The 24526-nt window shown below is 41.2% G+C and overlaps 1 pseudogene; it reads left to right on the top strand.

Annotated features, from left to right (window-relative positions):
* Window positions 1-23815, top strand: part of LOC106503170 — a 44075-nt pseudogene extending 20260 nt beyond the window's left edge.

The raw sequence follows: 24526 nt of genomic DNA, 5'->3' as shown, positions 1-24526 counted from the left end.
ACCATTACTAGTGTCAAATTGTGAACATAATGTCACCGCAATGGAGTTGGGAAGCATTGCCTGGAACCCACCATTGTATGCTTTTTCCCCCTTACAGGCCCAGTAGCTGCAAAATGTTTTAGGAATGTACCTAGTAAACCATAGTACAGTGATTATGAATAGATGTTTCTAATTTGTTTGAAAAATCGTTTATTGGCTGTATAGTTGACTTAAATTTTGTGTATATACATTTAAACATTTTTGTGTACATCCTGGAAATCAGTTTCCTTCTGCCACGTTAAATTCATCTTCAACATTATAATGTTTATCTGCACAACCTGGGGACATTGTAACAAAAGGTCGAATGCTCACACCCTTCGATGCAGCCTGGGTCTAGTAACTCATGTACCGTAGCACAAAGGATGTGTGACAGAAGTGAGACCTTGCTGGGGAAATGCAGTGGGACGTGCTGACCCAGCACAGCAGGTGTGGGTCCAGAATTCACAAGCAGTGAATTTGGGGGGGGGCAGGCATGTGATACAGATGCCCAAAATTGTGGTGTGTGGACCAGATACAGTCACACAGTTCTCATAGATCCCTTATGATCAGGTAAGTGCAGACGGGATTAGAAAGACAATCTCCCACATCACTTCAGGTTTGATGCACTGATTGTGTTCAGATTAGGGACTGAGTCACAATTGTGTTACCAGCTGGAGATTCACTTCTGTGAGCAGCTTTGTTTAGCAGAGGACTTCAGTTTGGGTTTTTGAAGCTTTATGGGAGGTGTCTTCATTCCTTGAGCCCTTAGCTTTTGGACTAAATTTTGTCAAGGTTCAGTCCCCAGAAGATATGGGCAAGTTCTTGCTGATTATCTTGCTAAATAGCAATCAATCATCTGGTGATTTATATTTTTCTGGTGGGTAGGAGGAGCAGGGGGGTGATGGGTGAGGGGATTAGGAGGAAGAGTCTTGGAGACAGGGAGAGGCCCACTTTGGACATTCCTAGTCTTTCAAGGTCCCTCACAGTGCTCAGGATAGTGACTGGGACAGTTTGGGCAAGGTATATCCTGAAGTGGGTTCATGAAAAAGATGGGCAGAACCTTGGAAAGAAACCACTGCATACTGCATGTGGTGGAGGCCATTGTCACATCTGGGGTGACACTGAAGACCATGTGTGGCTTGCTGGTTTGGTTCCCCTGCCATTTTGCACAACATCACAAAAGGGAATGTGTTTGCAAGGAGATGTGAACTGGGGAAGGTGGAGCTGGAGGCCCAGTGAAGATGTAGACACCAGAGTAGGTAGTTCCTGGTTGTGACACAGTTGATGGTGTGCATACTGGGAAGTGCAGAAGAGAAGCCAGTGCATCTGTTTAGTGTAGTGTGAGCACTCACCAAAGGCCTGGCAGCTGTGTGTCCTTGTGGAAGTTACTCAGCTGAGATGCAGACCCATCCCTCCACAAATGTAAAGAATATCGATTCTGAGCCCAGGGAAGTTTGCGTAGATAAATGGGATCATTCACATTACGATTATGAATGTTCCCACTGAAAAGAAAGGTGTGTCCATTAGCATGGGGCTGTGGTATGACTGTTGTGGGGAGGGAGACAGGATGTCGGGACATGTACATGGTGTTCTTTGAGTCTCCAGTTGGACAGGGTGGACATGGGGTACAGAGACAAGACAGTAAATGTGAAGAAATTATGATCTAAAGATTAGAACAGTCACTAGCTGAGGTCAGGGCAAGAACGTAGTCCGACTGATTAGGCCTTATGATAAAGAAAAATCAGCCATGTGAGTAGGTGTAGTTGAATCTGACTGGTTGGGCAGGTGCTGTTCAGCGAGCAAGAGAACAGCCATTCTCTGTGCCCGGATTATACATCAGTGTTTCTCAGTGAGTTGGGCACAGATTCTGCAGGCAAGAGAGCCTTTTCTGGATGTACAAAAGCAGTGGTTTCCCTCTTGTCCACCTGCATTAGGCGTGCCTAGTGTCTCCTTTCCAGATACCCAGTCGGGTGCTGGTTTTTTTTTTTTTTTTTTTTTAAGGCAAGGCTTTAGTGGGACTTAAGCTGCAGCACCAGAGAGCAAAAACATGTGACAGGTTCCCTTGCTTGGTCTCAGAGGGGCCCTTTCTGACATTTTTATTGTCCTTGAGCAAAGCTTGCACAATGAATTCAAACTTTTTTTTTCTTCGTTTTTTGACCGGGACAAGGGGCTTGCTGCATCTTATTTCCTGGAATACCCATTGAACCCAGCTACATGGCAGCAGCGAACATAGTAAATCCTAATCACTGAAACACCAGGGAATTCCCCCAAATAGCTAACACTGTAGGCTCTATGCATTTCAAGAGCAATTGTTCAGTCTCTAAGTGGTGTCAAAGTTTTTGACCCCATGGACTGCAGCATGCCAGGCTTTCCTGTCCTTCATCATCTCCTTGCTCAAACTCATGTCCATCGAGTCAGTGATGCCATCCAACCATCTCATCCTCTGTCATCTCCTTCTCCTGCTTTCAATCTTTCTCAGCATCAGGAATCTTTTCCAGTGAGTTGACTTTTTGCATCAGGTGGCCAAAGTATTGGAGCTTCAGCTTCAGCATCAGTCCTTCCAATGAATATTCAGGGATGATTTCAAGATCAATAGGATCATGTTTGTTTGCTTCCAGTTACCAGCGGCGGATGTCAGCTTGGGTTGGCTTTAAGGAGTGAGGCCGTGTGCAGACACTTCAGTAGTCAATAGCATTAAAGACAAATGGTCTTAAGCCCTTCCTCTGGTCCAGAATCTTCCACCCGCCTAAGAAGGATGAAGCCCTTCCCCCACACAGGCAGTTTCTCAGTGCTCCTTCCCTCAGCAGTTTAGCTTTTCTTGCTGGTCTTCTAGTGTGGGGTGCCATTTCTTGAGGCCTTGACACTACATTTCCCAGGAGACCATGCGTTATGACAGCGTTCAATGAAAATGCAGAATCTGGACATTGCTTGGAGGCCAAGCATCTGGCAGTAGACTTCTGGTCTCTTCTTGGCAGGCATTTTGATTGCTGTAGAGATTGTGGAACTGGTTGAAAGTCTTTGTGTCTCATGTTCGTGCATGTCACATTCATGTCTGCTGTACAGTAAAGTGACTCAGTTACATGTGTATATATTCTTTTTCTTATTCTTTTCCCTTATGGTATGTGCCAAGATACATAATACAGTTCTCTGTGCTGTAGAGTAGGACCTTGTGCTTTATTCATCCCGTATATACTAGTTTGCACTCCCAATCCTTCCCTTGCTCAGCTGCCTCCCACTTGGAAATCGTAACTCTGTTCTCTGTGTCTGTGAGTCTGTTTCTTAGATGTATTCATTTATGTGATACTTTAGATTCCATATATAAATGATACATGGTATTTTCCTTTCTATTTCTGACTTGCTTCACTTAGGATGATGATGTCTTAAGTCCATGCCTGTTGCAGCAAATGGCATTATGTAATTACTTTTTTATGAACTCAATAATGTTCTATCGTATACATGTACCCTATTGTCTTTATGCCTTCATCTGTCAATGGATATTTAGGTTATTTCCATGTCTTGGCTTTGAAATTTTTTCTTCCTGTTTTTTCTGCAGTTTTATAATGTCTATTGATGTACAAAAGTTTTTTTAGTTTTTTCTTTTCTTCCTCCAACTTTGTTGAGGTTCAATTGACACATTATATGATGTAATTTAAGGTATAAAGTGGTAATGTTCTGTTTTTTCAAGTCCAGTTTATCTGTTTTTTCTTTTGTCAATTTTGCCTTTATTGTCATAGGCAAGAATTTATGGCTGAATCCAACATTTTGAAAACTTTCCCTTTTTTTTCCCCCCTAAGAATTTTGTAATTTTAGCTCTTACATTTTAGCCTTTGATATATTTAGAATGCCTTTTTGTATATAGTATAAGACTCTTAACTTCATTCTTGTACATATGGCTATCCAGTTTTCCCAACATCAGTTGGTAAAAAGCCTCTCTTTATTGAATGGTAATGGTCTTCTTGTCAGTAATTATTGGATCATATATATGAGGGTTGATATTTACAATCTGAAGTCTCCATTATATTTCACTGAAGTGGATATATGTCTCTATGCTATTAGTATGCTGTTTTGATTACTATAATTTTGTAATATGGTGTGAAATAAGCCTTAGGTGCCTTTCATGAATCCCACTTGGTCATGATGTTTATATAGTTTTTGAATCTATTTACTGACGCTTTGTGTTTTTGCATTTATGTTCATCAGAGATATTAGTGTATACTTTTTCTTTACGTTTTTGGTGTGGTATTAGAGCAATGTTGGCCTCATAGAATTAGATAGGAAGCAGTCTCTCTGTTTCTGTCTTCTGAAAGGAGTTGTAGAGAATTGTATATCTTCCTGAAATGTTTATCATATTTCACCAGTTAACCAATCTGGGCCAATTACATTCTGTTTTGGAAGGTTATTCCTTATTGATTCAGTTACTTTAACAGATGTATACATATTTAGATTGTGAATTGTTGTGTGGGTTGTGATAGACTGTATATTTCAAAAAATTAATCCATTTCATTTAGATTATCACATTTATGGTCTTGGAAATGCCCATATATTTCATTATGAGGTTAATGTGCATTGTCTCTGTAGTGGTTTTTCCTCTTTCTTTTTTTAATTCTTTCTTCTTCTTCCCTTTTTTTTTTTTTTTTTTTTGGCTGTGCTTCGAGGCATGTGAAATCTTCATTTCCAAATCAGGGATCAAACTGTCCCCTGCAGTGGAAGTACAGAGGCTTTACCACTGGAAGACTGAGGAAGTCCTCTTTTATTTTTGATGCTAATAATTTATGCTCTGTCTTGTTTTTGTAATTAAGCTGACTAGGATCTTTTTTATTTTATTGGTCATTTTAAGGAACCAACTTTGGCTTTGTTGATTTTTATCTTGATTTTTAAAAATTATTTCTTCCTTTGGACTTTATTTTCTCTTTTTCTAGCTTCCTGAGCTGATTGCTTTTAGGTCTGAATTCTTTCTAATACATGCGTTCCGTGCTATAAATTGCCCTGTGACCACTGCTTTCACCACATGCACATTATTTTGAGAAGTGCTGTGTTTATTTCAAGATACTTAAAATTTTACCTTGAGATTTCTTCTTTGACCCACGTTTTCTTTGGGTTGTTTAATTTCTTCTCATTGTGCGATTTGCCAGCTATCTTTCTGTAACTGGTTCTAGTGTAATTCCGCCATACTCTGAGAACAGACATTGTCTGATTTCTGTTTCAGACTTGTTAAGGTGTGTTTTTTTGGCCCATGGTGTGCTCTGTCTTGTAAATTTTCCGTGTCAGCTTAAGATTATCCTGCTGTTGGATGGAGTAGACTAGTAGTCTGTAGAAGTCCATATATCCAGTTGGCTGTGCTGGGTCTTCATTGCTGTGCAGGCTTTCCTCTAGTTGCAGCAGGAGGGGGTACTCTCCAGTTGTGATGCACAGACTTCTCATTGTGGTGGCTTTTCTTGTTCAGAGTACAGGCTCTCGAGCATTCAGGCTGCAGTAGTTGTGGCTCCTAAGCTCTAGAACACAGGCTGTGTAGTTGTGGCACACAGACTTAGTTGCACTGTCGCACGTGGGATCTTCCCAGACCAGGGATTGAACCTGTGTCTCCTGCGTTGGCAGATGGATTCTTTACCACTGAGCCACCAGGGAAGCCTCTGGTTAGATATTAATATAGTTAATAGCACTTTGTATTGTTTTGAATTCTGTTAATCTCTATCGTTTTTCTTTAATATATATTCAGCTTTTGTTTAAAGTGCACTTTGTTGTTTTAAATTTCATTTACTTAAAGATTTATTTTGGCTGTTTGGTCTTCTTTGTGGTGCACAGACTCTGGAGTGTGCAGAGTTAGTAGTTGCGGAATGTGGGCTTAGTTGCTCAGTGGCAGGTGGGATTTTAGGTTCCTGACCGTGGATTGAAGCAGTGTCCCCTGAATTGCAACACGGATTCTTTACCACTGGACCACCAGGGGAGTCCTAAAGGGGGTTTCTTAGACAACATACGGTTGAGTCCTGTTTCTGAATCCGCCCTGATAATCTCTCTTAATTGGTACACTGAGACTATCGATGTTTAGTATGTTGATATAGTTTGATAAATACCTAACGTGTTTCCATTTTCTAAAATTGCCCTTGTTCTTCATTCTTGTATTAGTCTACCACTTCTTCTTTTTCAGTGTTAATTGAGCATTTTGTATGATTTTATTTTCTCTCCTTTGTCAGCTTACCAGCTACATTTGCTTCTCTCCATTTTTAAATTTAGTGGTTTAAATTTGTGTTATGTATTAACAATTGATTTAAGACCACTTCCATATAATCCTATATGACTTCATGGGTAGTTTGAATAAATATATATTTCCGTCATGTGGGATCTTAGTTCCCCTACCAGGGATCGAACCTGGGCTTCTGGCAGTGAAAGATGCGGGATTGTAACCACTGGGCCACAAGGAAATTTCTACATAATTAAAAAGTATCCTAACTGAGGTAAGGTTCCATGGTTGCCTAGTGGATAGGACTCCATTTTTTCACCACTGTGGACCAGTTCACCCCAGCTGTTATCTGTTAGATGTGAAAAGATATTTTGCCAAAGGAGACATGCTAATGGGAACCTTGTACCTAAAAAAATGCTCAATATTACAAATGGTAGGGAAAATGCAAGTCAAAATGACAGATACTACATCACACGTTATAATGTCTGTTATGAAAAACCCAAGAAATAATGTTGGTAAAGATGTGGTGAAAAGGAACCCCTTGTGCATTTCGTGTTGATCCTTTGTTGAAATTCCAGTCTCTCTGCTTACATTGTCCTTCTAGTTTCAATGCTGTCTGCCCTATCCATTAGTAGACATTAAGTAGCTTATTAACCATAATTGTTTAAAATTATTAATATGATCATTCCAGTATATCTGTAGTATTTGATTGTAGTTTTGAAGCTTTGTCTCTTCAAACTCTGTTTTATGGGACACTGCAGAGCTTCAGTAGGCTCAATAGTTACATGAGTTATATCAGTTAGATTCTGCCAGAGCAGTTATGTTTATGTGGGGAGATGAAGTCTTAAGAAGTTTGTCCTCCATCCACTGTATATCCTTTCCTCTGGTTCCAATAGAGATTATTTATTCATTTACTCATTTTAACTTCTTATTTTATGATATAGTTTGGTTGATTTAGTTGTGTTAGTTAACAATGTTGTGTTAGTTAACAATGTTGTGTTAGTTTCAGGACACTTTTTTAGTATTTAAAGATTATTTAAATGTTTTCTTTGTAGTATTTGACGTCATGTATTGTGTACTGAGTTCCTCTGAGCCACTGTTACTGTTCTTTTGTCCTAACTCTGTTAGCACTTGCATCATTTTGACTCCTGTAACTGGGAATGGGGAGTCCTTGGGCCTTATGGGATGGGCATGACTCTGGTCTCTGCAAAAGAGCTTGGAGATTCTCTGGCCCAGATGAGTGTCAAGTGGGGAAGGACTTGTTATCAGGTCTTCGTTCGTCATACCAGGAACATATGACTTGCATCCTTTGACTAGTGTTGTGGTGCTATTGCCAGTGGCTACAAATGACTTCTCTTGTCTTTCTCTATTCTTGACATTCTGCCAACCTGTCATTTCTACTACTTTACATTTTTAGTCTTACTCCAGCCTGGGATTCATCTCCCACCACCTGCGTAAACCTCATGTGGTCTTCACATTGTTTTCCCTGTGTTGCTTGGTGGCAGAATTGTTTATGTCCTCAAACATGCATGTTTGCTTTACTGTTTGTTGAACTCCAGATGCGTGTTGCAGCCAGATTTTCAGTGGCATGGATGAACAGTATACTTCTCCACAGTGTCACAGGTCACAGTGTACCAGAGGATGTAGTCCTGGTAAACCCACTGAGAGATGAGTGATTTGTAGAACATGCCTTTCACCTTGGGTCACATCCAGTCGTTGTGTCCTGGACGTGGAGAGAGCACCTGCTTCCTCAGTTTGACCCCAGCTTCATATCCTGAATGTGATTCCATGGACCTGTGTACACTTTCTGCTCCCCATTGGTCCCCACTGCTTCTTTCATGTGGCAAATATACAGTTGTCGTGATATCATTCCCTCCAATAAAGTCAGCCGAAACTTCACCATTACTTGTTTGTTTTCAGGTTCTTGGCGTGGAGTCCAGGATAAAGAGACACCATCTGAAGAAATCAAACCTGCAGGGGTGTTACAGTTTCTCACTCCCAGGGCAGGTTTGTCTCCTGAGAAGACCCAACCCTGTGCGATGTGCATCCCAGTCTTGAGAAACATTTTGCACTTGGCTGAAGAGCAAGGAACAAGTGGGGAGCAGAAAGTATACACATGTGCAGCCTGTGGGAAGGAGTTCTATTTCACTGCTAACATTCAGCAGCACCAGAAGCAGCACATTAGAGAGAATCTTTTCCTGTGTAATACTGAGAGACCCTCCTTTTTAAAGACCTGCACGGTTCACCCAGCAGGGAATTTCTCTACCTACATGGAGATTGGGAATGACTTCATGACCAGCATGGGAGTTCAGCCACAGGCCATTAATACTGGGAAGAAATTGAACAACAATAAGGAGTGTGAGGTTGTTTTTCACAGTGGAGAAAGTCATCACAGCTTGGGAGAAGGTAAGACAGCTTCCAGCCACACAGACATTCTTGTAGAGAATGAAAGAGTCCTCATGAATGAGGCATTTTGTGAGGTAAACAAATGTGAGAAAGCTGGCACTGAAAGAAGTAACCTCATTCAGCATGTGCAAGTTCACACTGGAGAAAAGTCTTACAAATGCAGCCGATGTGAAGAATTTTTTAGCCACAAATCCCAAATCCTTTCACATCAGAGCTTTAATTGTGGAGGAACGCTATATGACTGCAGTGAATGTGGGAAATCCTTTAGCCGAAGGAAATACCTCATTTCCCATAGGAGAATCCACACTGGAGAAAAGCCTTATGAATGCAAGGAGTGTCATAAATCCTTCAGACGAAAGGGGAACTTAATTGAACATCAGAGAGTTCACACTAGAGAAAAACCTTATCAGTGCAAACAGTGTGGAAAATTCTTTGCCCGCAAATCCATTTTCCTTGCACATGAGAGAATTCACACTGGAGAAAACCCTTATGAGTGCAACAAATGTGGGAAAGCTCTTACTACTATCTCTAGTTTCTATTATCATCTGAGAGTTCACACGGGAGAACGGCCTTATGAGTGCAATGAATGTGGGAAATCTTTCACTACTTTGTCAACTCTTTCTAATCATCAGAGAGTTCACAGTGGAGAAAGACCTTTTAAGTGTAGTGAATGTGAAAAATTTTTTAGCCGAAAGGAACATCTCAGTGCCCATATGAATGTTCACACTGGAGAAAAGCCTTATGAGTGCAATAAATGTGGGAAATCTTTTACAAGTAGGTCAAACCTTTGTAATCATTGGAGAGTTCACATTGGAGAAAGGCCTTTTAAGTGCAGCGAATGTGGGAAATGTTTTACTAGTAGCTCAAGCTTTCTTCGTCATCAGCGAGTTCACACTGGAGAAAGGCCTTACGAGTGCAGTGAATGTGGAAAATCTTTTGTTGCTTCAAGTGGCCTCCGGTATCATCAGAGAGTTCACAATGGAGAAAGACCTTATGAATGCACTGAATGTGGGAAAAATTTTACTGCTAGGTCGACCCTTCGTGATCATCAAAGAGTTCACACCGGAGAAAGGCCTTACAAGTGCAGTGAATGTGGGAAGTATTTTACTAGTAGGTCGAGCCTTCTTCGTCATCAGAGAGTTCACACAGAAGAAAGGCCTTATGAGTGCAGTCAATGTGGGCGATCTTTTACTACTCAGACATACCTCTATGATCATCACAGAGTTCACATTGGAAAAGGCCTATGAGTGCAGTGAATGTCGGGAAAACCTTTAAGAAAAGACAGTTCCTCCTCATCCATTGGAAAATCCACATTGCATAAAAGCCTTTTGAGTGCAAGGAATGTGTTAAATTTTTCACCTGTTGGTGCCACTTGATTAAACAACAGAATTCACACTAGAGAAAGGGCTTTGTGAATATTGCAAATATTCCTGACAGTGATGTTGAATAAGTTTGAGGTGGTAACAGAGCATGAAGAACCTGTGCAGCAAATAGACTCTTTCTGAAGAGTAAACTGAGGCACAGACTGTATCATCTGTTTGTGATCTCCTTGGACTGAATAGGCATCTGGGATTCAATGCCAGGTTGCCAGGTTTAGAATGTAGGGAATCTGGTCAGTTCTCTCCTGCTCCCCCCCCTCTTCCACCCCGACATACCAGGTTTGAAGACTGAAAGAACACTTTGTTCATTGTGACCCCCCACCATAGAAGCCCAGCTTATATCCCAGCCTCATGCTGATTGGATAGGATTGTCTTCTCTGCCATCCAGCATTGATGCCTTACATGTGAATGACCACATTATCTACCCAACTAAACCAATGCTTTGGTTCAATAATTATTATTTCCATTTGTGAAAGAAGGGGTGTCTAGTTCAGAGATTTAGAGGGACTTACACAGGAGCTCACTACTGCCACACCTTTCATGAGAGTAGTTGCTCTACACTGCAAGGCTCCTCTTCTGCCCCTTAGAGCAGGGACTCCATTTCCTGTGTCCTGATCATAAGCTACACAGACCTGAAGCCTGGATTAACCCCAGGGACTCCAGCTTCATTTCCACCCATGCACATCTTTCACTAACAACCTCCCACTTGGAAGGTTCTCAGGGACAGTGGCATTAAGCCAGGGACTCTGGACTGGCTCATTGGTATTGCCCTAGGTTTGGAACTGGCTCCACCACCATAAGTAGTGATTGGTTTCCAAGGTCCTATCTACCTTCTTTATTTAGCCACCTCAAGATGTCCTTGTTGCCCTATTATATGGTTGACCACTCATTGTTCTGGGCACTGGGAAAGACACTGAAGGCCTGAGAATGTCCAGTGTGTCCCTCACATGGCGTGGTCTCCAGGATTCTTTTTCCTTTACCCATATTCTCACTTTTCCTCCCACCCCTCCAGAAGAATGTAGCTCAGAAGAATGATGGTTGTTTATTAGTATGAACTTGCCTTCCCTCCCTGATCAGCCTAACTTAAAAACTAGCCCTGAATGCAGACTGACCTCTTCCATGAAAACTAAAACGTCTGTATAAAAAAATCATTATGATTTTAATTGCCTTTTTTCCTCAGGACTTTTTCCCCCTTCCCTGTGCCATGTGGCTGTGGGATCTTAGTTTCCCTGTCCAGGAATCTAAAGTGTGCCCCGTGATACGGACATGTGGAATCTTAGCCACTAGACTGCTGGGGAATTCCCTTTCACTGGATTCTTAATTTTTGTTTTTCATGTGTCTGTTTTTCACCTGTGTGTTCTGTTTGGGAAAACTTCTATTCATAAATTGGTCTACTTTTGCTTTCTGAGATTTGTGTTTTCTCTTTTTTTGACAAGAAGGAAAGCAAAGAAACATCAAAGAGATCTGTTAGATTTCACTCATTTAGCAGTAATGTGAGTGACTTTTCTCCTGCATGGAATCGTAATTCATAGTACTGAAAGTATATGTTCTAAAAGTTTATACTATGGGTAATGTAATGGCCACATGCATTATACATGTTTTCAATAAATCTGCTTTATTCACATTTGTTACCTTAGTCTTAAGGCCAGACATTTAATTGCACAGTAAATCAAGCCCTGTTTTGTAGTGTTTGCCAGTTTCTTTGGTGTTAATATTCCCATCCTTGCCAGTGTCAAATTGTGAACATAATGTTGCTGAAATGGAGTTGAAAAGGATTGCCAGTAGCCCACCATGTATGCTTTTCCTCCCTTACAGGTCCAGTATCTGGAAAGTGTTGTAGGAATGTAGCTAATAAATCATACTAGAATGATTATTGATAGATTTTGCTAAATTGTTTAAAAAGTCATGTACTGGGTGTAGAGTTCATTTAAATTTTATGTATTTAAGATGTACATTGGACATACTTATGTACACCCTTCAAACCAGTTTCCTCTTGCCATTTTAAATTTACCTTCAACATTATCATTACTGATGCAAGAGTATAGTCTAGTAATGACTATTTTCAAATATATATATACATATAAATGGAATAATTGATGGACTCTTCCTGTATCTTATACCATTTATCATATTTATACACTTGATCACTTTTTGTGTGTGTGTGTATCATGATTTACCTAGTCGTTCTTAAGTTTTATAATCTCAGGTATCATGTTTTTCAATACGTAACTTCTTGGAATGCATTTCTAAAATGAAGCTTTTTCATAACTCCAGTAACTAACACAAGAAAGGATTCTAAATATCAGTGTATATCAGCACAGCCTGGGACACAGCGTGACTGAGTTTGAATGCTCACGCCCTTTGACACAGGCTCTATCTACAAACTCACGTAGCGTAGAACAAGTGAGACCTTGTTGGAGAAATACAGTGGGATGTGCTGACCCCGCACAGCAGGTGTGGGTACAGAATTCACAAACACTCCAGGGAGATTTGGGGCCCAGACATGTGGTACAGGTGCACCACATTGTGGTGCATGGGCCACACACACTCACACAGTTCTGGTGGATCCCGTGTGATAAGGTGAGTGCAGACAGCTTGCAAAGAACAAGTTCTGATGTCACCACAAGTTTGATGATGCACTGATGGTGTTTAGTTGAGGGACTGGGTCACAAGTGTTATACAGGTGAAGATTCACACCTGTGACCAGCTTTGTTTCACAAGAACTTGGGGTTGGGTTTTACAGGCATTATGGGAGGTGTCATTCTTAAGCCCTTAGCATTTGGACTAGTTTGTCAAGGATGGGTCCCCAGAAGATGTTGGCACTTTCCTTCTGGTTATCTTGATAATTAATCATTTGGTGATTTACATTTTTCTGCTGGGTAGGAGGAGCAGTGGGGTGATGAGTGAAGTGGTTAGGAAGAACAGCTGTTGCAGAACAAGAAGACCTTAGGATTAAGTGGGAAGGCCAGTCCTGTGTGTAGGATATAGTTGATTAAGACTGGTTGGGCCAGGGGATGTTCAGAGAGCTAAAGAACAGCTTATTTGGATGGCCTGATTATACATTGGTGTTTTTCACTAAGTTGGGCACAATCACAAACCATAGGCAAGAAAGCCTTTTCTGGGGGTACCAAAAGTAGTGCTCTCCCCCTTGTCCACCCACTCAGGCCTGCTCAATATCTCTTCTATATTCAGGGTCCTGGCTGACTCACCCCCACCCACCTCACCCTTAGACTAGGAAGAAAAATGAATAACAGGTTCCCTTGCTGTTTTGTTGAGGGGCCCTGTCTGATGTTTTTAGTGTCCCTGGCAAAGGTTACAAAATGACTTTTCCCCCTGACTGCACAAAGGCACTTCCTGGATGTTATTTTCTTTGGACCAGCGCTTGAACCCAGACACATGGTGGGAAACACCGAGTCCGAATTACTGAACCACCAGGGAGTTCCCCAAAACGGCTTTAACACTTCAGGCTGCATGCCTTTCAGAAGCACTAGGGTGACATTCATTTGCTTCCAGTTTGCACTCCATGTCGACTTGGGTTGGCTAGGTGTTTGAGACCGTTTGCAAGCACTTCAGTGATCAGTGTCATTAAAGACAAATGTTCTTAAGCCCTTCCTCCTGCCCTGGATCCTCTGCCTGCCTAAGGACTGAGCACCTCTGTCACAACAGGTAGTTTTTCAGCTCTCCTACCTCAGTGGTTTTCCCTTTCATTTTTCCAGTGTTGTTCAGTTGCTCATTCGTGTCCAACTCTTTGCAACCCCATGGACTGCTGCACGCCAGGCTTCCCTGTCCTTCACCATCTGCCAGAGCTTGCTCAAAGTCAAGTCCACCGAGTCGGTGATGCCATCCAACCATCTCATCCTCTCGTCCCCTTATCCTCCTGCCTTCAGTCTTTCTCAGCATCAGTGTCTTTTCTAATTAGTTGATTCTTCACATCAGGTGGCCAAAGTATTGGAGCTTCATCATCAGTCCTTCTAATGAATATTTAGGATGGACTGGTTGGATCTCCTTGCAGTCCAAGGGACTCTCAAGAGTTTTTTCCAATACCACAGCTCAAAAGCATCAGTTCTTTGATGTTCAACCTTCTTTATGGTCCAACTCTCACATCCATACATGACTACTGGAAAAACCATAGCTTTGACTAACTTGCTCCACAGCATGTGGGGTTAGTTCTCTGATCATGGATTGAACCAGTGTCCCCTGAATTGTAAGACAGATTCTTAACCACTGGGCCATCAGGCAAGTCCTAAAGTAGGTTTCTTGAAAACATATGGTTAAGTTCTGCTTCTGGATCCATCCTGAAATCTCTCTTTTAATTGATGTACTGAGACTATCCATGTTTAGTATATTGGTGTATATGTGGATTAATGTTTAATTAATACTGTACTGATAGTATACTTGGATTAATATCTAACATATTTGTTACTATTTTCTAAAATTGCCCTCCCCCCCCCCCCCAATTCTCATTTTTTGGCTGTGCTGGGTCTTGGTTGCTGCCTGGACTTTCTCTGCTTGCAGAGAGCACAGACTACTCTAGTGGTGCAGGCTTCTCATTGCTGTGGCTTCCCTTGTGAAGCTTGGGTTCAATGGTGCACTGACTTCAGCAGTTGCTGCTTGGGGGCTCTAAAGCACAGGCTCAGAAGTTGTGGTGCACGGACTTGGTTGCTTTGTAGCATGTGGGATCTTCTGGGATCAAGGATTGAACTCATGTCTCCTGCATTGATGGGCAGATTCTTTACCACTGAGCCACCAGGGAAAAAACCCCTGCCCTTATTCTCTGTTCCTTTGTTAATGTACCACTCTCTTTTTTGTGGTGTTAATCAGGTGGTTGTATGATTTTATTTTCTCTCCTTTGTTAGCTTATCAGCTCTGTTTGCTTCCATTTTTTAATTGTGCTAAAATTTGCATTATATATTTATAAATGATTTAAGAGTGCTTCCTTATGCTATATGGTTTCATGGGTAGTTTGAAAAAATACATATTTCTATATAATACAGAGATACAATACATATATGTACACGTATGATCCTGTGGTTTTTTTATTGAAACGTATTCATGTATAAGTGGACCCAAGTATTTTAGAACCTGTGTTCCAGGTTTACCTGTACTGAATTACGCTTACATGTTGAATCTTTAAATGAACACCACCACCACCAATCAGATACAGACAAAGGATTAGTGATCGCCAGATCAGGGTAAGGAGGGTAGATGAAATGAGTGAAGGATGTCAGAAGTTACACACTTCTCGTTTATAAGGTAAATCCTGAGGATGAAGTGCACAGCCTAGTGACTCTCGTTAACAAGACTCTGTTTTAGATTTAGAAATTTCCTGAGAGCATTCCTGGTGGTCTGGTTAAGAATCTGCCTGCCAACGCAGGAACAGGGGTTCGCTCCCTGGTGCAAGCAGATCCCATACGCTGTGGAGCAACTAAGTTCATGTGCTGCAACTGCGGAGTCTGCCTGTTGCAACTACTGAAGCATTCCTGCCTTAGAGCCTATGCTCTGCAACCAGAGAAGACACTGCAGTAAGAAGCCCGCGAATTTCAACTAGAGAGGAGCCCCTGCTCGCCGAAACTAGAGAAAGCCTGAGATCAGCAATGACGAACAAGAGAAGCCATAAAGAAATAAAGAAGAGAAAAAAGAAATTGCCAAAGGAGTAGATCGTAAAAGTTCTCCTCACACGTATCACAGGTCCAGGAAGTGTGTTCCTGGTAAAAACCACTGACAGAGGAGTGAAGCCTTTCACCTTCAGCCACCTCCAGTCCTGTCCTGCACTTGGTGAGATCAGATGCTTCTCAGTTTTACCCCAACTAATTTCCAGAACACAGTCCTGTGGAGTGGTTCTTTCACATGTCAGAATTAATGGCTGAATCCAACATTTTTAAAGTTTTCCCTGTTTTTCCTCCTAAGAATTGTGTAACTTCAGCTCTTACATTTTGACCTTTGATATATTTTGAATGCCTTTTTGTATATGGTATTAGGTAGGACTCTAACTTCATTCTTGTACGTGTGGCTATTCAGTTTTTACAACACTGTTTATTGACGACTCTTGAATAGTAATGGTCTTCTTGTCAGTAATTATTGGTTCATATATTATGAGGGTTCATCTTTATAATCTGAAGTCTATTTCACTGGAGTAGATAACTGTCTTTATGCTATTAGCATGCTGTTTTGGTTCCTATAACTTTTAATATGGTGTGAAATAAACACTAGGTGCCTTTCATGAATCCCACGTGGTCGTGATATGTATAATTTTTTATGGTCATGTTTGCATAATTTTTGAATCAGTTTACTGATGCTTTATGATTTTGCTTTTATGTTCATAAGAGATATTGGTGTATATTTTTTCTGCATGTTTTGGTTTGGTATTAGAGTAGTATTGGCCTCACAGAATTAGTTAGGAAGCAGTCTTTCTGTTTCTGTCTTCTGAAAGGAATTGTAGAGAATTGTATATCTTCCTAAAATGTTTGTCATATTTCACCAGTTAACCAATCTGGGCAAGTTGCATTCTTACCGGGGTCCAGCCCCAGCAGGATCCAGGGATACCCTCAGGATGAACGGTGTTGGCGTCAGGAAAGAGAGAGAGAGAGAAAGAAAGAATGTTGCAGTATAAGAAAGTAAAGGAGAGGAAGAAGTTGATATTCCTTGGTTTACACAGAAAGCCAATAAAGCCCCTGCATGGGACTTGCTCTGTTCACAAAGGCCTCAGGCGCCCTCTGGATGGGGTGAAGGCGCAGAGCACCTTCTCGAGAGGGTCTTAGAAGCCTGGGCAGGAAAGTGAACTCAGAGGGCCTCTGTGCTCCAGGGGATCAACCTGAAAAAGAAAAAGAGAAAAAATGACACGGGGAGACCAAGCTTCAGTGAGCAAGGCCTGTCACTTATTTTCAGAGGGAGCTTTTATACCCTGAGTTGTACATTGAGCAAAGTGAAAAATGCAGATTCAGCTCAACATTCCATCAGTATTAACTTTTATCGATACCAGGTTTCTTCCTGCATACCGTTTCATAAACAAGGGTCTTATTTTTTGTACATTATCTTCTGGCCCAGAGGCCTGTTGATACTTTATGACCCCTTTTTGATAAAGTTTGGTCAGCCAGAACACTTACTTTCCCTTGAAATGTTTTTTTTCTTAAATTCCTTAGCCTGCATCACCCTTAAAGTACAGAGTTACATTTTTATGGAGCAAAGGTTCAGTGGGTTATAGCAAAGAAAGAACTTACTGACTCAAAGTCTAATGTTGCTAATGCTAAGGCTACTACTTGTTTTTTCAACATCTTAATATATGCACTCCCAGGAAAACAATGGATACGGGATGTGGGGACTTAGCAGCAAGCATTGGCTCAACAATGTTGCAAGAGTCTGAATAAACCTGCCAAGTAAGCTAGAATGCTAACAGGGAGTTTGAATTGAAATACTCCTTTCATGCCCAGGAGATTTATCAACTAGAGCCCTAAGTTGACTTTTTCCAGAGAAAGGTGGTCGGGGATAGCCCCCTATTAATGTCAGAAGAGTTGGTGAAAGGCATAAAATAGTAAGACAGACAGATTCTGGTTTTGGGGGTAGATGCTCAAGCAGGTCCAGGGGGTCCCTCGAGTCCTGATCTGCCTTGCTCATCAGGTCTCTTCCGCATAACCTTGTCATGGGTGGGATCTCCCGTGCTGGCTCCCGGCACATTCTGTTTTGGAAGATTACTCCTTATTGATTCAATTACTTTAACAGATGTGTACCTATTTAGATTGTGTATTGTTGTGTGGGTTTTGGTAGACTGTATTTTTCTAAAAACTGGTCCATTTCATTAGGGTATCACATTTATGGTCTTGGAGATACCTGTATATTTCATTATACCATTTAATGTCCATTCCGTGTAGTGGTTTTTCCTCTTTAATTCTTTCTCTTTGTCTCTCTCTTTTTTCTTTTGGGTGTACCTCCAGGCATGTGAGATATTTGTTTCCAAACCAGGGATCAAACTGTCCCCCTGCAGTGGAAGTACAGAGACTACCATTGGAATACTGGGGAAGTCCTTTTTTTATTTTTGATATTAGTAATTTATGTCCTATCTTGTTTTTGTGATTACCCTAATGAGAATATTTTTTATTTTATTGGTCATTTTAAGGAACCAGCTTACTTTGTTTGTCTTTGTTATTTTTCTTTGTTGATTTCTTAAATGATGTCTTTTCTTCTTCCTTTGGATTTAATTTTCTCTTTTTTTCTAGTTTCCTAAGGTGACTGCCTTTAGATCTTATTTTTTTCTAATATATTCATTCAGTACTATATATTGCGGTATAACCATTGTTTTCACTGCATACACGTATTTTGAGAAGTGTTGTATTTATTTCAAGATGCTTAAAAATTTACCTTGAGATTTCTTGTTTGCTCCATGTTTTATTTGGGTTGTTTGATTTTTCACTGTTGTGTGATTTTTCAGCTATCTTTCTGTTACTGGCTCTAGTGTGATTCCACCATAATCTGAGAACAGACATTGTCTGGTTTTTGTTGTTTCAGATTTGGTAAGGTGTTTTTTTCTGGCCCAGGATGTGCTCTGTTTTATAAATTTTCCGTGTCAGCTTAAGACTACTCTGCTGTTAGATGGAGTAGACTTGTAGTCTGTAGCTGTCCAGATACCCAGTTGACTATGCTGGGTCTCCATTGCTGTTCAGGCTTTTCTCTAGTTGCAGCAACTGGGGGCTACTCGCCAGTTATGATACACAGACTTCTGGTTTGGTGGCTTTTTTTTTTTTTTTTTTTTTTTTTTGAGCACAGGCTCTCAAGCATCTGGTCTTCAGTAGTTGCGGCTCCTGGGCTCTAGAGCAGAGTGTCAGTAGTTGTGGCACATGGACTTAGTTGCCCTGCTGCATGTGCGATCTTCCTGTGCCAGGGAGTAAACCCATTTGTCCTACATTGACAGGCTGATTCTCTACCACTGAGCCACCTGGGAAGCCTCTGGTTAGGTATTAATATTTTTATTTTGAATTGTTAATCTCTCTCTAACGTTACATGCATGTTTTTATTTAAGTGGGATTTTTGTTTTACAATTTTATTTATTTAAGTATGTTTTTAGTCCAGGCTGGGTCTTCATTATGATGCACAGGCTCTGGAGTGTGCAGAGTCGTTGATTGTGGCCTACAGGCTTAGTTACTGTGGCATGTGGGACCCTGACCGTGGATTGAACCAGTGTCTCCTGTGTTGCACTTTGAATAGTTAACCACTGGGCCACTAGGAAAGTCCTGTAGTATGTTTCTCAGAGACAACATATCGCTGAATCCTGTTTCTGGATCCACCCTGATGATCTTTCTCTTAATTGGTACACTGAGACGATTGATGTTTAGTATATTGATATAGTTTGATAAATATCCATTTGTTATCATTTTATAAAATTATCCTTGTCCTTTGTTCCTGTGTTAGTCTACCATTCTTTCTTTTTTGGTATAAGTAGAGCGTTTTGCATGATTTTGTTTTCTTTCCTTTGTTAACTTGCCACCATTTGCTTCTCTTCATTTTTTAATTTAGTTGTGCTAAAGCTTGTGTTATGTTTTCAGAATTGATTTAAGACCACTTCTATATAACTTATATGACTTTATGGATATATATATTTCCATCTTGTAATGTCTTATTTCCTTGACTAGGGATCAAACCTGGGCCCCTGGCAGTGAAAGTGTGATGTCATAACTGCTGGCCTACCAAGGAATTCCTTCATAATTAAGAAAATAATAATAACGGAAGTTCCATGGTTGTTTAGTTGAATAGGACTCTAGGCTTTCATTGCCATGGACCAGTTTGAACAAGGTATTATCTGTTAGATTTGAAAAGATATTTTTCTGAATGAGTCATGCAAATGGAAACCTTATATGTAAAAAAAAAGTTCAGTATCACAAATGGTCAGAAAATGCCAATCAAAATGACAGTGAGATACCATGTCACACCTGTTCTAATGTCTGTTATGAAAAAGACAAGAGATGAAACCCCTTGTGCACTCTTGGGAGATGTGTACATTGCTGCATCTGTGTGTTTATCCACAGGGAGTGAAATCATCGTATCAAAAAGTATCTGTACCCCATGTTTATTGTTGCATTTTTAACACTATCCAAGTGATAGAAACAAGCTGAATGTTCACTGATGGATGAATGGATAACAAACATCTGGAATATATGGAATATTATTCAGCCCTAAAAAAGAAGGCCGTTTTGCCATTTGCAACATGTGTGTTTGCTTTACTATTTCTTGAACACCAGCTACCTGTTCCACTCAGATTTTCAGATATACAGGATGTACAGTATACTTCTGCACAGGTCACCAGAGGATGTGGTCCTGGTAAAAGCCATTGACAGAGGAATGAATTATACAGCATGCCTTTCACCTTGGGTCACATCCAGTCACGTGTCCTATGCTTGGTGAGAGCAGCTGCTTCCTCAGTGTGACTCCAACTTCGTATCCTGAACACGATTCCATGGGCTGCTTCTTTCATGTACCAAACGTACAATTGTGATGGTGTCATTCACTCCAATAAAGTCAATCGGATCTTCACCATCACTTGTTTTTTTCAGGTTCTTGGCGTGGAGTCCAGGATGAAGAGACACCATCTGAACAGAGCAAATCTGCAAGAGTGTCACAGTTTTGCACTCCCAGGGCACGTTTGTCACCTGAGAAGACCCAGCCTCGTAAGATGTGCATCCCAGTCTTGAGAAACACTTTGCACTTGGCTGAAGAGCAAGAAACAAGTGGGGGAGCAGAAAGTATACACATATGGGGCCTGTGGGAAAGAATTCTATTTTACTGCACACAGTCAACAGCACCAAAAGCAGCATGTTAGAGAGAATCTTTTCCTATGTAATACTGAGAGACCCTCATTTTTAAAGACGTGCACAGTTCACCCAGCAGGGAATTTCTTTACCTACATGGAGATTGGGAAAGACTTCATGGCCAACATGGAAGTTCAGTCACAGGCCACTAATACTGGGAAGAAACTGAACAACAGTATGGAGTGTGAGGTTGTTTTTCACAGTGGAGAAAGTCATCACAGCTTGGGAGAAGGTAAGATAGTTTCCAGCCACACAGACATTCTTGTAGAGGATGAGAGAGTCCTCATTAGTGAAGCATTTTGTGCGGTAAACAAATGTGAGAAAGCTGGCACCCAAAGAAGTAACCTCATTCAGCATGTGCAAGTTCACACTGGAGAAAGCCTTACAAATGCAGCCAGTGTGGAAAATTTTTCGCCTGTAAATCCAGTTGCCTTGCACATCAGAGAGTTCGCACTGGAGAAGGGCCTTATGAGTGCCCTGAATGTGGGAAATCTCTTGCTATTAGGTCGAACCTCTCTTATCACCTGAGACTTCACAGTGGAGAAAAGTCTTATAAGTGCAGTGAATGTGGGACATCTTTTCCTGCTAGGTCAAGCCTTTGTCATCATCAGAGAGTTCCCACTGGAGAACGGCCTTATGAGTGCAGTGAGTGTGCAAAATCATTCACAACTCAGTCAACCGTTTCTAAGCATCAGAGAATTCACAATGAAGAAAGACCTTTTAAGTGCGGTGCATGTGGCAAGCTTTTTAGCCAAAAGGAACATCTCAGTGCCCATATGAATGTTCACACTGGAGAAAAGCCTTATGAGTGCAATAAATGTGGGAAATTGTTTACAAGTAGGTCAAAACCTTTGTAATGACCGGAGAGTTCACAGTGGAGAAAGGCCTTACGAGTGCAGGTAATGTGGAAAATCTTTTGTTGCTTCAGGTGGCCTCCGGTATCATCAGAGCGTTCACAATGGAGAAAGACCTTATGAGTGCAGTGAATGTGGGAAGTATGTTTCTAATAGCTCGAGCCTTTGTCACCATAGAGTCCACCCTGGAGAAAGACCTTATAAGTGCACTGAATGTGGCCGGTCTTTTACTACTCAAACACATCTCTATGATCATCTCAGAATTCACACTGGAGAAGGCCTATGAGTGCAGTGAATGTGGGAAAACTGTTAAGCAAAACAGTGCTTCTTCATCCATTGGAAAGTTCATACTAGAGAAAAGCCTTGTGAGTGCCAGGAATATGTTATATCTTTCACCCGAAGGTGCTACATGATTAAATATCAGCGAGGTCACACTGGAGAAATGGCTTTATGAATATTGCAAATATTTCTGGCAGTGATGTCGAAGAAGTTTGAGGTGGTAACAGTGGGAAGAACCTCTGGAGCAAATGGACCCTTTTTAGAAAGGAAACTGAGGCACAGAGATACTGGATCACCTGTTTGTGATCTCTTTAGGATGGATAGGGATCTGGGATTCCGTGCCAGATTTCCTGGTGTAGTTTTCGGTGAGTCTGCTCACTGTTCACCCCAGGTTTGGGGACTTGAAGAACATCTTGTCCACCCTGACCCTTCTACCACCCTGACACACACACACGCACGCACGCACGCACACACGCACACACGCATCACCCCATGAGCCCTGCTTATACCCCAGCCTCATGCAGTGATTGGTTTCCAAGATCCTGTCCATCTTCTTTATATACCACCTCAAGATGTCCCTGTTGCCTTGTTTTATGGTTGACCTGTTCACTGTTTTGGGCAGTGTGAGGTACACTGAAGGCCTGAGAATGTCCAGTATGGCCCTCATATGGCATGGTCTCCAAGGCTCTTTTCCTTTACCGCTTTAACCATCACCTATCTTCTCCCACCCCTCCAGAGAAATGTAATTCATGATTATATGTAAGAACTTGTCCTCCTTCCCTGGGTCCACACTTGATCAACCTAGCATAAAAGCTAAACACTGAAATCAGGGTTGATTCTTCCCATGAAGACTAAAACCTCTGTATTAAAAAATCATGATTTAATTGCATTTTTCTCAGTATTGTTTTCTTGACTGTGCCACGTGCCTATGGAATCCACCTGTCCAGAAATCTAAGCTGTGCCCCGTGATGTGGACGTGTGGAATCCTCACCACTAGACTACTGGCACATTCCCTACTCAGGACTCTTGATGTTCAGTTTTTGTTTTTCCTGTGTCTGTTTTTCACCTGTGTGTTCTGTTCGGTAAAATTTCAATTCATATTTTTGCCTATCTTTGTCTTCTGAGATTTGGCTATCTTCTCTTATTTGACAAGAAGGAAAGCAAAGAAACAACAAAGGTATCTGTTAAATTTCACCAATAACATGAGTGACTTTTTTCCTGCATGGAATTCTAGTTCGGAATATTGGGAGTGTGTTCTCAGTGTTTATATTATCTGTAGTGTAACTGCCACGTACATCATATGTTTGATAAGTCTGCTTTATTAACATGTTACCTATTCTTAAGTTCAGACATTTAATTACACTGCAATTAAATCAAGCCCTGTTCTGTAGTGTTGGCTAATTTCCCTGGTGTAAATGTTCATACCATTACCAGTGCCAAATTGTGAACATGATGTCACTGAAATGGAGTTGGGAAGCACTGCCAGTAGTTCACCACTGTATGGTTTTCCCCCTTCCAGTCCCAGTAGCCGGAAAATAGGAATGTAGCTAGTAAACCATAGTGAAATGACTATGGACGGTTTTTGCTAAGTTGTTTTCTAAGTAGTTTATTGAATGTATATTTGATTTAAGTTTTACATATTTAGAATGTACATTTAGACATACTTGTGTACATCCTTCAAACCAGTTTCCTTCTGCCATTTAAAATTCATCTTCAACATTGTAATCACTGGTGCAAGAGTATGTTCTATTTTAATAATGACTATTTTCAAATATATGTACAAATGGAATGACTGTGTTGCACCCTTCCTGTATCTTATATCGTTTATCCCATTAATACACATTTTTTGTTTGTGTATCATGATTTGGGGAAACAGTGTCAGACTTTATTTCGGGGGGCTCCAAAATCACTGTAGATAGTGATTGCAGCCATGAAATTAAAAGACACTTACTCCTTGGAAGAAAAGTTATGACCAACCTAGATACCATATTCAAAAGCAGAGACATTACTGTGCCGTCTAAGGTCCGTCTAGTCAAGGCTATGGTTTTTCCTGTGGTCATGTATGGATGTGAGAGTTGGATTGTGAAGAAGGCTGAGCGCCAAAGAATTGATCCTTTTGAACTGTGGTGTTGGAGAAGACTCTTGAGAGCCCCTTGGACTGCAAGGAGATCCAACCAGTCCATTCTGAAGGAGATCAGCCCTGGGATTCTTTGGAAGGAATGATGCGAAAGCTGAAACTCCAGTACTTTGGCCACCTCATGCAGAGTTGACTCATTGAAAAGACTCTGATGCTGGGAGTGATTGGGGGCAGGAGGAGAAGGGGACGACAGAGGATGAGATGGCTGGATGGCATCACTGACGTGATGGACGTGAGTCTGAGTGAACTCCAGGAGTTGGTGATGGACAGGGAGGCCTGGCGTGCTGCGATTCATGGGGTCGCAGAGTCGGACATGACTGAGCAACTGAACTGAATTGAAGTAGAAGTTAGCTAGGGTGTGGAGGATTTGGAACACTTGCAGTATTGCTGGTGGAAATGTAAAATGGTGGGGCTGCTATGGAAAATGGTATGACAAAATCTTAAAAAATTAAACATAGATTTAACATATAACTCAGCAATTT

This window comes from Capra hircus, chromosome 18 (assembly GCF_001704415.2).
Source record: "Capra hircus breed San Clemente chromosome 18, ASM170441v1, whole genome shotgun sequence".
NCBI lineage: Eukaryota > Metazoa > Chordata > Mammalia > Artiodactyla > Bovidae > Capra > Capra hircus.
Note: the sequence above shows the minus strand (reverse complement) of the source record. Positions and strands in the feature narration are given on the sequence as shown.